We start from the raw sequence: 17,468 nt of genomic DNA on the forward strand, positions 1-17,468 counted from the left end.
TAGAACAAGTGCATGAGAGGGTGCAAGTAATAATTAGTAATAATAATAATGTGCAAGTAATAATCAGTAATAGTAATAATAATAATGTGCAAGTAATAAATAGTAATAATAATAATGTACAAGTAATAATTGGTAATAAGAAAGAGAAAACAATGGGAGTGAAGCAAGTGAAAAAAAGGCGAACAAATATGCAAAGAAGAAAACGCAAAGCAAAATTTTGAGCCACATTGTGCAAAAACAATTTTTTTTTTGTCACGTCGCGAGGTAATATACACTGAAAATGAGAAAAAAGTGAAGACGTAAATAAATTAAAAAAAATTAAGCAGAATAAAAGCAAAAGAATAAAATCTAACGAAAAATTGAAAGGTCAAAAAAAATCTATAACAAAAAAAAAAATGAAGAAAGTGAAAACATAGAAGAAAAGAAAAAAAAATTAAAATAAAAGCAAGCATGAGCAATTGCTTTACAAGACTTGGTAACAAAATCAAAGACAAAAAAAAATGTGAATATAACTAAATAATATAAAAAAAAATTTAAATTAAATCTATAGCCTCTACAGCAATTCCTCGAAGGCCTTCGTCGGACGCTAACAAGGGTGAGTTTTTCTACTAAATTTTTTTTTGTTACCAAATTTGTACATAAAGCGAAGTCGGAGAGATTAAGCAAGTGTATTCAATGCAAAGACAAGAGCGAAAACAATTGTCATTGCTTACCTCCACTCCGTTTGCCCCACTATATATTTTATATACTTCTAATGTGTTTCAAATAAAATCATGCGCAAAGAAAAGAAATAAGAGTGAACTGAAAAAGTGAAAAGAATCAAAATATAGGTGCGATTTTATACGTTGCATATGTGACGACGCATATGGCGTGACGTTTTGCTTTTGCACAGTGGGTCAAAGTTTGAAAGAAATGTTCATAAAATTATGCCGAGTGTTTAGAATATTTTTTTTTTGATTTGGATTTATTAATCTTTGAATATGAATCGTTATGCGGTAAAGTTTCGAGCTATATATTTTTTTTAGAAAGTACAAATTAATATGTTGATCATTTATGAAATTGTAAATTTTCTTATATATGATAGAATGGTTTTGGGTTTTTTTTATATGAGTTAACTTTGTTCTCAGAGATACTACTGAATGAAATATTAGATTTTAAGAAATGAATGATTGTGGAAAATTTAATTTAAGTGAATAATAATGATATTTATAATGAGGTAATTTTCTGAATTTTCTTTTTGGGCAATCTAATGTGAATAAGGACGTTTGTTTTGGGATTTTCCACTAGCGCTGAAAGGAAAATCATGGTAGGGTGGGTATAGAGCGCGGCTGTAAATACACCTATGCAGCCAACACTAGGACTATTTTCTTCTATTCTTTTCTCTCTATTCTATTTCGAGTTTCAGCACAGGGACTTTATTTAAAGTTGCTAACGTGTGAGTGGGTGAAACACATTCATCAAAGAACCACCCCAGCCGATTGTCATGCTAGCCGCATTAGGAGTCCCGCAGATGAATCGTGTTAACACCAAGATAGGCCTCACACAATAACGTATAGTTGCCGATTGCAATGGTTGGTAAGCCTTTGTGGTTTCGTATTTATGGATATTTAGTTGGCCATCAACAGCATTGAGGCTTTGTACGTTACACTGTCTGGGCATTGAGCGATTCCCTTGCTTGTTTTTTGCCCCTGGGTGGCTCCCATCTTGAATTGCTTTAGCATACGTAGCAGCGAACATGCTCCTTTCTATGCTATTCTCAGCCCCGCGAGCCAGTGCTAAAGCGGAAGGCAAATCTTTGGGCTGTGCTGGTATAACTAGTGCCTTAATAGGCCTCCTCAGGCCTGCCATGAAGGCGTGCAGAGCATCGCTCCTAATTTCTGTATTAAGAATGACGGCTGCTTGCTCCTCATGAGTCATGGCAATTTTATTTGTAATAAGAGTGAGTTTTTTCTCAACCTCATCTGCATTAATTCTAGTTCTCCTTGTCTGACCATTTCTAATTGATGTCTAAGAACGCGCAGAGTCGTTTTATCGGCGTATGTGCAATCAAGTCTAGCAATGATTGCATCGAAAATTAGCACAGTGTTATGTGAGGTAAGCACGGCGCGTGCGGCACCACAAACTTTATTTTTTAAAATGATCACTGCCTGGTAATGTGTTTCACTCCCATAGTATCCCTTGTAGGCTTGATATGCCTCTATGGCTGATTGTCTCCAAGACACATATTCTTCATGGTCACCATTAAAATTCGGCACCGATTTCGCAGCGTCGAGTCTAACCTCACATCTAATGCTGGGGTCAATTGTTACGCTTTCGTACACCTGTACTTGGGGCGCTTCAATTCTAAATGAGTTCACTTGGTTTCTCAGATGTTCGAGTTCGGCGTGTATCTCGCCTCTCATGCGTTGTTCGTGTGCGTTAAGCGCGGTGCTGACTGCGCTCTCTATTATAACTTTTAACGTTTGTGGATCCATTTCTCTTTGATCGAGTGCCTGAGGCCTGGATTGTACTATAATATCTTCGTCGCTATCAGATTCTTTTTTAATGTCTCTATAGGACCAACTCATTGGCAGTTGTTTAACACAGTGTCTTAGGGTCTCAACGAAGATCAAAGCTAGGCCTAGAGCATAAGCGAACTATCTTGATAAATTCTTTTCAAATTGGCAACCGAGCGAAACAGTCCTTTTGCAGGAAGTGATAAAATTAATAGTTCATTTTTTTTTGTGTGGTTAAAGTAACACAAGTAAATTTTTAATACGAATAAATACAAGCCATCCTTCATGGTTTCGAATCGGTGATAAAAAGAAACCAATTATGTTGGTGTTCTCTATTTCAAGATATACTTCTTGAGTAAGTGTTAATTTTTTTTTTTTGATTGAATAAAATTTGGTAATTTTGCAAATAAAATTTTTGCACGCAGATTTGCTAAGTCTCGGTATGTTCGTTCATAATGCCAAAATAAGGAAATTAAAATGTATTGCTTTGATTAAGCAGAAGGTACTTATACAGCTCTAGAAAAAAACGCATTAACGACATTCATATTCATCCCATATATGTATATGATTTTTTTATGTTAGACAAATATAAAGCCCAAGTTTTGGTATTGATGATTTCCAAAGCCAGAATTCCAAGTTATTTATGTTAGATAATGCAAGCAGCGAAGAAGTTATTCACCAAAGGGGACGAAGCAATTACATTGGCGACCATCTGATCAGTCAAATTTCGTTACCGGCAAGTGCTAGGCAAGCGTGAGAAGCGGTGAGAGACAAACGGCAGAAAACCCAAACGGCAAAGCCCAAAGAAAATCTATCAAAGTTAAAAAAAGTGAAGAATGTTGAAAACGAGTGAAAAACGGTCTAACCAGGGTGAAAAGAAAGTTAAAAGGCCAGATGCAAAATGTTGAAAACGAGTGAAAACGAAAAGTGTTAATTTTTTTTTGTTTAAATCTAGGTAATGGTATATAATCGAAAGTGCATGAGAGGGTGCAAGTAATAATTAGTAATAATAATAATGTGCAAGTAATAATCAGTAATAGTAATAATAATAATGTGCAAGTAATAAATAGTAATAATAATAATGTACAAGTAATAATTGGTAATAAGAAAGAGAAAACAATGGGAGTGAAGCAAGTGAAAAAAAGGCGAACAAATATGCAAAGAAGAAAACGCAAAGCAAAATTTTGAGCCACATTGTGCAAAAACAATTTTTTTTTTGTCACGTCGCGAGGTAATATACACTGAAAATGAGAAAAAAGTGAAGACGTAAATAAATTAAAAAAATTAAGCAGAATAAAAGCAAAAGAATAAAATCTAATGAAAAATTGAAAGGTCAAAAAAAATCTATAACAAAAAAAAAAAAATGAAGAAAGTGAAAACATAGAAGAAAAGAAAAAAAAATTAAAATAAAAGCAAGCATGAGCAATTGCTTTACAAGACTTGGTAACAAAATCAAAGACAAAAAAAAATGTGAATATAACTAAATAATATAAAAAAAAAATTTAAATTAAATCTATAGCCTCTACAGCAATTCCTCGAAGGCCTTCGTCGGACGCTAACAAGGGTGAGTTTTTCTACTAAATTTTTTTTTGTTACCAAATTTGTACATAAAGCGAAGTCGGAGATATTAAGCAAGTGTATTCAATGCAAAGACAAGAGCGAAAACAATTGTCATTGCTTACCTCCACTCCGTTTGCCCCACTATATATTTTATATACTTCTAATGTGTTTCAAATAAAATCATGCGCAAAGAAAAGAAATAAGAGTGAACTGAAAAAGTGAAAAGTGAAATGTTCATAAAATTATGCCGAGTGTTTAGAATATTTTTTTTTTGATTTGGATTTATTAATCTTTGAATATGAATCGTTAAGCGGTAAAGTTTCGAGCTATATATTTTTTTTAGAAAGTACAAATTAATATGTTGATCATTTATGAAATTGTAAATTTTCTTATATATGATAGAATGGTTTTGGGTTTTTTTTATATGAGTTAACTTTGTTCTCAGAGATACTACTGAATGAAATATTAGATTTTAAGAAATGAATGATTGTGGAAAATTTAATTTAAGTGAATAATAATGATATTTATAATGAGGTAATTTTCTGAATTTTCTTTTTGGGCAATCTAATGTGAATAAGGACGTTTGTTTTGGGATTTTCCACTAGCGCTGAAAGGAAAATCATGGTAGGGTGGGTATAGAGCGCGGCTGTAAATACACCTATGCAGCCAACACTAGGACTATTTTCTTCTATTCTTTTCTCTCTATTCTATTTCGAGTTTCAGCACAGGGACTTTATTTAAAGTTGCTAACGTGTGAGTGGGTGAAACACATTCATCAAAGAACCACCCAGATAGGCCTCACACAATAACGTATAGTTGCCGATTGCAATGGTTGGTAAGCCTTTGTAGTTTCGTATTTATGGATATTTAGTTGGCCATCAACAGCATTGAGGCTTTGTACGTTACACTGTCTGGGCATTGAGCGATTCCCTTGCTTGTTTTTTGCCCCTGGGTGGCTCCTATCTTGAATTGCTTTAGCATACGTAGCAGCGAACATGCTCCTTTCTATGCTATTCTCAGCCCCGCGAGCCAGTGCTAAAGCGGAAGGCAAATCTTTGGGCTGTGCTGGTATAACTAGTGCCTTAATAGGCCTCCTCAGGCCTGCCATGAAGGCGTGCAGAGCATCGCTCCTAATTTCTGTATTAAGAATGACGGCTGCTTGCTCCTCATGAGTCATGGCAATTTTATTTGTAATAAGAGTGAGTTTTTTCTCAACCTCATCTGCATTAATTCTAGTTCTCCTTGTCTGACCATTTCTAATTGATGTCTAAGAACGCGCAGAGTCGTTTTATCGGCGTATGTGCAATCAAGTCTAGCAATGATTGCATCGAAAATTAGCACAGTGTTATGTGAGGTAAGCACGGCGCGTGCGGCACCACAAACTTTATTTTTTAAAATGATCACTGCCTGGTAATGTGTTTCACTCCCATAGTATCCCTTGTAGGCTTGATATGCCTCTATGGCTGATTGTCTCCAAGACACATATTCTTCATGGTCACCATTAAAATTCGGCACCGATTTCGCAGCGTCGAGTCTAACCTCACATCTAATGCTGGGGTCAATTGTTACGCTTTCGTACACCTGTACTTGGGGCGCTTCAATTCTAAATGAGTTCACTTGGTTTCTCAGATGTTCGAGTTCGGCGTGTATCTCGCCTCTCATGCGTTGTTCGTGTGCGTTAAGCGCGGTGCTGACTGCGCTCTCTATTATAACTTTTAACGTTTGTGGATCCATTTCTCTTTGATCGAGTGCCTGAGGCCTGGATTGTACTATAATATCTTCGTCGCTATCAGATTCTTTTTTAATGTCCCTATAGGACCAACTCATTGGCAGTTGTTTAACACAGTGTCTTAGGGTCTCAACGAAGATCAAAGCTAGGCCTAGAGCATAAGCGAACTATCTTGATAAATTCTTTTCAAATTGGCAACCGAGCGAAACAGTCCTTTTGCAGGAAGTGATAAAATTAATAGTTCATTTTTTTTTGGGTGGTTAAAGTAACACAAGTAAATTTTTAATACGAATAAATACAAGCCATCCTTCATGGTTTCGAATCGGTGATAAAAAGAAACCAATTATGTTGGTGTTCTCTATTTCAAGATATACTTCTTGAGTAAGTGTTAATTTTTTTTTTTTTGATTGAATAAAATTTGGTAATTTTGCAAATAAAATTTTTGCACGCAGATTTGCTAAGTCTCGGTATGTTCGTTCATAATGCCAAAAAAAGCTTCTGCTCTCTGACGTGACGGTTGTGTTTTTGCATAGCTCCTGAGTTTTTATTAATATTTATTGTTTTCTCTCAGTTTTTAATTGTGCTTAGTTTTTTTTACGCTTTCACTGGTGTTGTTCGCTTGACACCCTTGTGTTTTATTTCCATAATTCGCCAAATTAAATAGTTTAAACAGTTTTTCTGTTTCGTGATTAGTGTTTGGTGCATTTAATTTTTTTCTTTTTATTTTTTTTCTCTCTCGTCATTGCTTCTGCAGTTGCTCCCCTCATCGCCCCCATCATACCATCAGTGCTAATGGCTTTGTTGTTCTATCTGCTTTGTGCTTGTGCTTAGCTTCTCTCCCGCGTAATCACTTTTGTAAGGCCGCCTCTCAAAGCTCGGCTTATAACTGTTCTTGCACTCTCTCTTGTGCTGTGCACTCTAGCTGTTCTCTTTGTTTTATTTGTAATTATTGATTTCTTATCGATAATTATCTTTGTGCTGTGTATTTAAATTTTTGAATATATTTTTATATATATAAATTAATTAACTTTTTTTTTTTTGCCTTGTGTTTCTTTTGGCTTTATAATGGCTTGTTGTCTACCTACTTGCAAGCATTCTGATCGTTTTGATGATCAGTACAGAGCAATATCTTGTTGGCTCTGAGATAATCTTATTCACTTAAAATGTGCTGGCCTCAATGGCCGCGACTACGACAAATTTTCTGGTTTCTTAGTGTCTAAGCCTGAGCTTGGCTTACTGCGCTGGACTTGCCCATCTTGTGCCAGCCAGCAGCTTGATTTTAGCCGTATGTATAGGGATCTTCATTTAAAGTTTCTTTCTTTAAACAAACTGGCCAAACAGCTGTCTAACGAGTGTGAGTCTAGCGTACATTTATTGTCGCAATTCAAGTTTGTTCCACTTTCTGAGAAGTCGCCCAAGAAATGTACCCATGAGTTGCCTCGCAAGCAGTCGCCAGCATTCTCTATTACATCGTCTCCCATTTTACTTTCGCCTACACCATCTTCTTGTCCCTCTTTATGCTCTTCTTTTCAGATTGAAGTACCCATTACAAGCCCTGGTGTACCTCATTCTATCCCTCACGGGAACTCTGATCAATCACAGGATCATGCTAGCTCTCAATCACTTGCGGATCCCAATGCTCCTCCGCCTCCACTAACTGTAGTGCCTCATCGTAAACAATTATTTATCTCTAGGCTTGCTCCTGATACTTGTGAGTCGTCTGTGGCAGCTTACATTAGTAATATATGCCCTGCTAAAGTTTTAATTCAAAAGTTTAAGTTTTCTAGGCCTCGCGAAATCTCCTCTTTTAAAATTACAGTACCAAATGAGTACTTCTCAGCTATGGTTGACCCTAATTTTTGGCCAGAGGGCCTAGTTGTACACGAGTTTGCGCCCAATAAGCGCTCTCGTCCGTTGCCTGTCCACCTTCCTACTTTATCTTCTGCTTCAAAAAACTAATAACGTCTAGTCTTTGCATTCATTATCAAAATGTAAGAGGACTTCTTACCAAGCTGTCGAACCTTTTCTGTGATAGCCAAACCTTTTCAGCTGACATATTAGCTTTCTCTGAAACTTGGCTTAACTCCTCTGTTTTGGATAATGAAATTCTTTCTAATAACTTTATTTCTTATAGGCTTGATCGTGTTGGTCGTCGTGGCGGTGGAGTACTTATTGCTGTCAACTCGAATCTGTGTTCAAGTGTTGTGCCGATTGATCTGCCCTTAGGTGTTGAGTTTATTTGCGTCGAAATAACATGTTCCAACTTTAGCTTATATATGTCTTGTTCATATATTCCTCCAGCTTCTGATATAACGACCTATATGCATCATGCTGATGCTTTGCAAACTATTTTTAATCGTCTTAAAGATCGCGATTTCCTTATAGTTTTAGGTGATTTCAACTTGCCTAATATTTCTTGGCTTGTTGATGATAATCTATCTTTCTTAATTCCTTCATCTCAACATGTTTTTCTTGATAGCCTACTTGAATGTCCGCTATATCAGTTGAATTCTTTCCTTAACTCTTCTAAAAGAATCCTTGATCTTGTTTTTGTCTCTGATCCCACTGTTAGTGCTGTATCCCGAACACAGCCCCTAGTGAAACCTGAAGATCCTTATCACCCTACCATTGAAGTTACTATTTCTTACAATTCGGTTACTTATTCATTTAATAACATCGCAAATTCTCGTCGCAGATGTTTTCGTAAAACAAATTTCAATCTTCTTAATAGCCTTATTTTCTCTTTTGATTGCTCATTTCTATTTGAGTGCTGCGATATAGATCGTGCAGTGAAGTTTTTCTACTCTGCTCTTAATTCTCTAATTGATAAATGCGCTCCTTATGTGAATGTCTCTACTGTCTCCAGCGCGCCAGTCTGGTTCACACGTAGGCTCTCTAATCTCCGTAACATTAAATCGAGATATTTTAAAAGATTTAAAAAAACTGGTTCGCGACTTGACTATGCAAATTACTGTATAGCCAAATCTCAATGTTGTCTTTTAAACACTGAATGCTACAATAATTATATCGTTCGCTGTAAGGTTGAATTTTATAAGAACCACAAAAGATTTTAGAACTTTGTTAATTCCAAAAGACGCTCTAATGTACTACCCTCCACCTTCAGACTTAATGACCAGACTGCTAATAATGATTCAGATATTGCAGATCTGTTTGTTAAATTCTTTCAGTCGACTTATTCTACTAATGTTTCGGAACCCACACCCTATCCCTTTTCAATCCCACATTTAAATTGTATATTTTTTCCTAGTATTACTGAAGACTGTATTATCTCTAGCTTGTCATCTATGACGTCTTCCTTCGTTCCCGGTCCTGATAATATACCTAGTTGCATCCTTAAAATGTGTTCAAATTCCCTATCTAAGCCTTTATCTCGGTTATTCTTTATATCGAGTGAGACTTGTACCTTTCCCGATATTTGGAAGGAGTCTTTTATTATTCCGCTTTTTAAAAAGGGTAGCAAATCGGATGTTTCTAACTACCGTGGCATTGCCAAATGTCGTAGCTTATTTATATCGTAGTAAAAGGCCTCGATCAATATTGATACATCTAGTATTTAAGTTTCGATTATTTAAATGTATTCTCAGTTTAACAATATACGGCCACACTCGAAAAAGGACCACGCCGCCAATAAGAACATTGTAAAAGCATACTACTTATTAAGAAAAAAAATCAAAATAAAGTTTATAAGCGTCTAAAATATAATTAACATAGTGGTCCTTCGAGCCGGATAGCTTAAATAGCAATCAGCGATAGAAATACAGTCCATAAACAAAAACAAACCATTTAATCAAAAATGTGGCAGTGGAGCAAACAGCAGCTTGGCCGCATTTATTCGTGGAAATCGCAAACACTACGAGATGTACATTTTGCAATCTACCTGAAATTTGTTACAGAAACATTGATAAAACGACAGCTTCGTACGTTCAAAGGTTTAAATTATAACAATGCTGAAAAGGCAAAACATGAGCAGGCAATCTCAAAGGAACTAGGCGAAAACGCTTTATTGCGCGTCTGTGAGTTTCTTGACATCGGCGTCGGTGAAACGTAGACGTCAAGCGTAAAATGTGCGAAAAGGAGACAAAGCTTATAAACAACAAACGGATACTGTCAGAGGCAGATAACAACCCAACTGCAAACTCAGAGATAGACTTAACTAGTATGCACAATGAAATACTTCTAGTTCAAAGGGAGCTAGAACTTCTTCAAGCGGAAGAAGAAGCACTGGTAAGTAAGAAAAATGTTCTGAAAACCAAGGTCGCACTAACAGATTGTTCTTCCCGCATGTCCGAACGATTTGAAACATCTGTGCGTAATGAGCGAACTTCAATGTGGGTTCGTTCGCAATCTGAAGAGTGTCAGAATAATTTGGATGAAACCAATAATCCGAGCATGGCAACAAGAGCCATGAACCAGATGCTGGCGCGGCATAGCTTAAACAGTAAACACCTGGAGTTTGATGGTTCATCAGCGTTGAATTGGACACACTTTATCCAAGAGTTCAATGCTACGAGCAAACATTGCGGATTCTCCAAAGAGGAAGATGTTCAACGATTATCAAAAGCTCTAAAGGGAGTGGCTAAGGAAAAGGTTTCTTTGCTACTAATCTCTGCAAAAGATCCAGACAAAATCATATCGATCTTAGATAAAGCGTATGGTGGTGCCGAAAATATTGCACTAGAGTTGATGTCAAGAGCGTGCCAAGTAAAGCCAGTCAATAATATCGACAATTTGGAAGAATTCAATAACACTGTTCAAAACATAAGTTCTGCTTTGGAATACACTGATAACCGGTTAATCGACACACAACGATTACTAGCTATGATGATCGGAAAACTGTCCGAAAACTATCTACGAGAATGGGGCGCATATCTACGAGATGCAAACGTGCGCGCTTCATTCTGTACATTTGACAAGCTAGCTGAGTGGGCACAAAGACAAGCAGATCTAATCCAAGATGTCTCATTTTTCAAAAAGGTTACATCAATTAACCAGCAGTCGTCATTCGCAGAGCAATATAAAGCAACCCAATCCCAACCTCAGGAAATAGAGGCGGTAAACCAACCAAAGCCAAAATCAAAAGCAATTTGCTTTATTTGCAGCGAGGAAAAACACCCTCTAACCAAGTGCAACGTATTCTTAAAAGCAGATATTAAAAAGAGATGGGATTTAGCTAATCGTAACAAAGCGTGTTACAGCTGTCTAAAATTCCATAAAAGCCAATGCAGCGAAAGACAAGCCTGCAAAATTGACAATTGTGAAAAGTTTTACAACCCATTACTGCACAAGAGACCCATACAAGTAAATCTAGCAGCCACCACAAACGTCACAGGACGCGTATCTGATTCACCAAAATCTGCATTACTCAAAATGGTACCAATCACAGTACACGGCGAAAAAGGCTCGAAAGAAACTGTCGCATTTTTGGATGACGGTAGTACATCCACAATCATGGAAATGAGCTTGGCAAGAGAAGTTGGCATAAAGGGTGACGCAAAACCATTTTGTTTTACTTGGACAGGTGGTGTCTACAGATATGAGGCAGATGCCGAATCGGCAACCATTAATATCAGTGGAAAAAACGGTCCGAAACATCAGCTAGTTAGTAGTTTGGTTAGTCAACGATCTAAAAATACCAACACAACAACTTGACTATAAGAAGCTAACAGAATTTGTACCAAAAAATATGGTAGACTACACGAAGTTACAGGATAGGCAACCCATGGTATTGATAGGACAACTCCATGCTAAATTAATTACCGCACGAGCCGTTATAGATGGCAATGAGCATCGGCCAATGTTATCTAAAACCAAATTAGGCTGGGTAGTACATGGACCAGCACAAACCAATCTACAAGCATCACATTTTACTTGCTGTCAAATAGAAGATGTATGGCTACAACAAATGATTAAGCAACAATTCAGTATTGAAAACTTCAGTGCCTGTACAATAAAGATCGACAAAACACGGTCTGTGGATGAGCGGTCAGCAATAGCAAAGGCCGAAAGCTCAATTAACCAAAAGGGTAATTTCTACGAAATTGGATTGCCATGGAAATCGGATGACATAAAACTACCGGAAAGCAAGTCAATGGCTTTTCAACGACTCAAATGTCTTGAGCGAAAGCTTTTGAGAGACATTGATACCGCAGAAGCATATAAGAACGAAATAACAAAACTTTTGGACAAAGGTTATGCCGTCCAATTAACAGACATTAACGTTCTCAACTCTCCAAAACTGTGGTTCTTACCACATTTTGCTGTTATCAACCCAAATAAGCCCGGCAAGGTTCGACTTGTATTCGACGCTGCGGCTACTTGCAACGGTACGTCCCTCAATAGCAACCTGCTTACTGGCCCAGACTGGTCAACGTCTATAATAGGAATTTCGATACGATTTCGGCTACATGCGGTATCAGTCGTAGCAGACATTCGCGAAATGTTCAATCAGGTGAGCATTACAGAATGTGATACTGCAGCACAATGTTTCTTATGGAGAGATCTTGACCAAAAAAGAGAGCCATCAATATTTCAAATGAAAGCAATGTTGTTTGGAACTACTTGCTCACCATTTCTGGCACAATTTGTTAAAAATTACAATGCTAGCAAATTTAGAGATGAACAACCCGACGCAGTAAAAGCTATATTGGAAAATCATTACGTAGATGATCATCTCGATTCCAAACCTACTGCGTATGAAGTCATCAACATCATTAATGCAATCACGAAAATACACTCAAAGGCTGGATTTGAATTGTGTCAACTTATATCAAACAGCGACGAAGTGATGCAATCCATTCCCAAAACTCTCAGGGCGAACAAGTCTACAGCAATGATAGGGGAAAAAATGGACGTACAGCAAAAGGTGCTAGGAGTATTGTGGGACGCAACAGGCGACTTCTTCACGTACTCAACTACGGTAATGCATAAAGTTACAGATGATCTGCTTTCTGGCAAAGTTACACCAACAAAGAGGAATGTATTGTCAGTAGTTAATTCGCTATATGACCCATTGGGGCTCATGACACCAGTCACAATCAAAGGACGAATCCTTATGCGAGATGTATGGGAGTCTGGAATAGGCTGGGATGATCAAATCAAGGGAGATCTAATAAACAAATGGCGAAATTGGATAAAGGCATTAATATCAATTGAGGGCACCAAAATTCCAAGGTGTTATAGCTCTAATCTGAGCAATGCCGACCGCGTTGAAATGCACATATTTAATGACGCAAGTGCAAAAGCATATTCTTCAGTTGCCTATATCAGATGCAGCTATGTTAAGGAGGATAAATGTCAATTTGATGTGTCACTAATTGCATCTAAGGCAAGGGTTTCTCCAATCAAAAATATAACTATTCCGAAACTGGAAACGATGGCCGCCGTACTGGGATGCCGTTTGGCTGAAATGATAAGCCACGAATTACAAATCAATATAGATCAACATTACTTTTGGACTGATTCACGTACGGTTCTTACCTGGATTAACAGCGATAAACGTATGGACGTTTTTGTCGCAAATCGAATAGGTGAGATTTGTGAAAAATCGGTAAGATCAGAGTGGCGCTGGCTATCAACAAATGAAAACATCGCTGACGTCATAACGCGTGACAACATATCAGAGCATAAACTTCATTGGTGGTTGACGGGACCCGAATTTCTTCAAAGACCCGAATCCACATGGGATCTTCAAAAACCCATTATAGAAGAATACGACCAAACAGGGGTCGTAATGGTACTTCAAGAGATGGAACATCCAACGGATATACTCATACAAAGAATTTCCGGATACAATAAATTGATTCGCAGTACTGCCTGGATTGGGAAATACATAAATAACTTAACGAAACGGTTAAAAGGTAATCGAAAATTGAATGAGTTAAGTGTCGGCGAAATTGAATGGGCGGAAACTGTCTGGTGGAAGGTTGTACAGCAACAGCTATTTCAGGACGATCTAATCAGCCTAAGGACTGGAAAGCCTTCTTCAAAATTGTGGTTGTCAAAATATTGTGTATACCTGGATGACAATGGCATAATGCGAGTGGATAGCAGAATAGAACGTGCAAAAGAGGTATCGACATATACCAAAAGCCCAGTTGTTCTCGATGGCAAACATATCTTTACTCGGATGCTGATCAATAAAATTCATGTCGACGCACAACATGTCGGAACACAGGTAGTAGTACATCAGTTCAGGAAGGCATACTGGATGCCAAAATTAAATAGGATCATCAGGGCAACGATCAATGCTTGTGTTTGGTGTAAACGCAAAAACGCAAAACCACAAACACCAAAAATGGGATTTCTGCCCGAAGAAAGAAACCTCCGCAAGCGGTACGGAGTAATATTCACATGTCTGACGACTAGAGCAATCAACGTGGAGATAGCCCACTCCCTAGACACCGATTCCTGCATAATGGCAGTTCGTAGAATGATGGCTCGACGTGGACCTATACAAATCATCTGGTCAGATAATGGCACAAATTTTCGCGGAGCAGCACGAGAGTTACAAGAAGCCCTAGAGGACCTGGATGAGTGTGCCGTGAAAGAGTATATGGCAAGTATTAAAATAATTTGGATTTTATTCCAGCAAATGCACCAAATTTTGGAGGCTGCTGGGAGCGACTAGTAGGCTGTTTTAAACGGGCAATTGAAGCAATTTTAACAGTAAACGCAAATCCCAGCGATGAAACGTTGCAAACAATTTTTATGGAGGCAGAATATCTGGTCAACAGCAGACCATATATACTGGAATCTGATGACCCCGACGACGAACTTGGTCTGTGTCCGAACGATATTTGTATCCCGCAAAGCTGCATACTCCTTGGCCCAGGCAACTTTACTCCCAATACGATGGAGAAACGAGCTTGGAGAATCTCGCAATACCAGATAGACTCTTTCTGGAAACGTTTCATTAAAGAATATCTTCCCACACTTAACACCAAACTTTCGGCAATACCAAAGCTGTTTGAGAAAATTATTACGTCTTCCCTTCAACACCTATCCAGATCCACTATTTCTCCTTGTCAGCATGGATTCATTAAAGGTCGTTCGTCGCTTACTAACCTTTTAGAATTGACTACCCTTGTACACCATGGCTGACTTTAGTAAGGCTTTCGATACGGTTGATCATTCTATGCTTCTCGCGAAACTTAACATAATGGGTTTTTCCCCAAAACTGTTGGATTGGTTAAAGTCGTATCTTATTGGCAGAACCCAAAAGGTGTCTTTTCGTTCCTCGATATCTAAAACTGTTCGAGTTACGTCAGGTCTACCCCAACGCAGTCATCTGGGTCCCCTGTTATTTACACTGTTTATAAATGATTTGCCTTTGGCCTTGGCTCATTCACGCGTGCTCATGTTTGCGGATGACGTCAAGATTTGTTATTCCTATAATGATCCTTCTTTCCAACAGTACTTGCAATCAGATCTCGATGCGTTCTGTGATTGGTGCCACGTTAATAAATTACACCTTAATGCCTCTAAGTGTTCTTTTATGATTTTCAGTCGTTTGTCTCCGTTCCTAGCTCATTACTCTGTTAAGTCTGTTCTGTTAGATTGTGTACCATCGTTCAAAGACTTAGGCGTGATGTTTGACCCAAAACTTTCATTTAATGTTCATATTTCTTCTATTGTCAATAGAGCATGCAGCCTTCTTGGCTTCATTAAACGTTGGGCCAAAGAATTTGATGATCCCTATGTAACAAAGGTTTTATACACTTCGTTAGTTCGCCCTACTCTAGAATATTGCTCGCCAGTGTGGAATCCGCAATATGTTCACCAGCGTAGTATTGAATCGGTACAGAAGCAATTCCTTAAGTTTGCGTTACGCGGTCTTAATTGGGACCCGAGTCTTCGCCTACCTTCTTATTCTAGCAGACTTCTTCTTATTAATCTTCCTTCACTTTACAACCGTAGGCTCGTTTTTGGCATTCTCTTTCTCCATAAACTAGTCAACGGCGAAGTCATTTCTACTAATTTACTAGATACGCTATATTTTTGTGTTCCCTCACGTCGGACCAGAAACTTTTTTTCTATTCACCTTAGTAGATGTCTGACTAACTACTCTCTTCATGAACCTTTTCGTGTTCTTTGCCAATCTTTTAACAACCTTTCTCACCTAATTTCTCCTCATCTTTCTGTCACTTCTCTTCGCGCTATACTTTTTAATCATCTACAGCGAAACCAATAATAATATTCTGGACTTGGATTGGCTGCAACTCATCCCTGACCACATTGGCTGTGAACCGGGGCATAGCTGGCACCTTATGCAAATAAAACACCTCCACCGGGTCGGGGATGTTTAGTTGTGTATATAGCTAAGCTATCTTTTTCAATTAATTACTATCTGTCTTTAGCTTAAGCTTTTCGTCGACTGCTGTGTTAGTTGACGTAAATAAATAAATAAATAAATAAATAAATAAATAAATAAATAAATAAAATAAGGAAATTAAAATGTATTGCTTTGATTAAGCAGAAGGATATTATACAGCTCTAGAAAAAAACGCATTAACGACATTCATATTCATCCCATATATGTATATGATTTTTTTATGTTAGACAAATATAAAGCCCAAGTTTTGGTATTGATGATTTCCAAAGCCAGAATTCCAAGTTATTTATGTTAGAAAGTGCAAGCAGCGAAGAAGTTATTCACCAAAGGGGACGAAGCAATTACATTGGCGACCATCTGATCAGTCAAATTTCGTTACCGGCAAGTGCTAGGCAAGCGTGAGAAGCGGTGAGAGACAAACGGCAGAAAACCCAAACGGCAAAGCCCAAAGAAAATCTATCAAAGTTAAAAAAAGTGAAGAATGTTGAAAACGAGTGAAAAACGGTCTAACCGGGGTGAAAAGAAAGTTAAAAGGCCAGATGCAAAATGTTGAAAACGAGTGAAAACGAAAAGTGTTAATTTTTTTTTTTTTAAATCTAGGTAATGGTATATAATCGAAAGTTAGAACAAGTGCATGAGAGGGTGCAAGTAATAATTAGTAATAATAATAATGTGCAAGTAATAATCAGTAATAGTAATAATAATAATGTGCAAGTAATAAATAGTAATAATAATAATGTACAAGTAATAATTGGTAATAAGAAAGAGAAAACAGTGGGAGTGAAGCAAGTGAAAAAAAAGGCGAACAAATTTGCAAAGAAGAAAACGCATAGCAAAATTTTGAGCCACATTGTGCAAAAACAATTTTTTTTTCTCACGTCGCGAGGTAACATACACTGAAAATGAGAAAAAAAGTGAAGACATTGTAAACTCTCTATTATTTTTATTAATCCCTTGGGATTATCTTTTTATTTTCGGATTTTGTTTGTGTTTTTATTAATTGCACATGTGGTCTTACAACATACAATATACATATTTAAATACTGCTTATCAAATACATATTACAAACAGAAGCTCACAGTTTTATCACACGCATGCATCCACGGCTTGAGTCGGGCTGATTCTAAGATACCTTTATAGGGCAATTGAGTAAGTTGACAATCGTCAATATCAGTGACTTCGTAACGGTCATTTGGAAGAACTCGATTTATCTTATAAGGACCACGGTACTTAGGAGCGAACTTTTTGCACGACCCAGGAGTGACATCAACATTGCGAATGGCAACAAAATCATTGACTCTATAGGATAAAGGTGCCTTATGCCGTAAGGCGT

The sequence above is a fragment of the Drosophila willistoni genome, unplaced genomic scaffold, assembly GCF_018902025.1.
Source record: "Drosophila willistoni isolate 14030-0811.24 unplaced genomic scaffold, UCI_dwil_1.1 Seg169, whole genome shotgun sequence".
Lineage (NCBI taxonomy): Eukaryota > Metazoa > Arthropoda > Insecta > Diptera > Drosophilidae > Drosophila > Drosophila willistoni.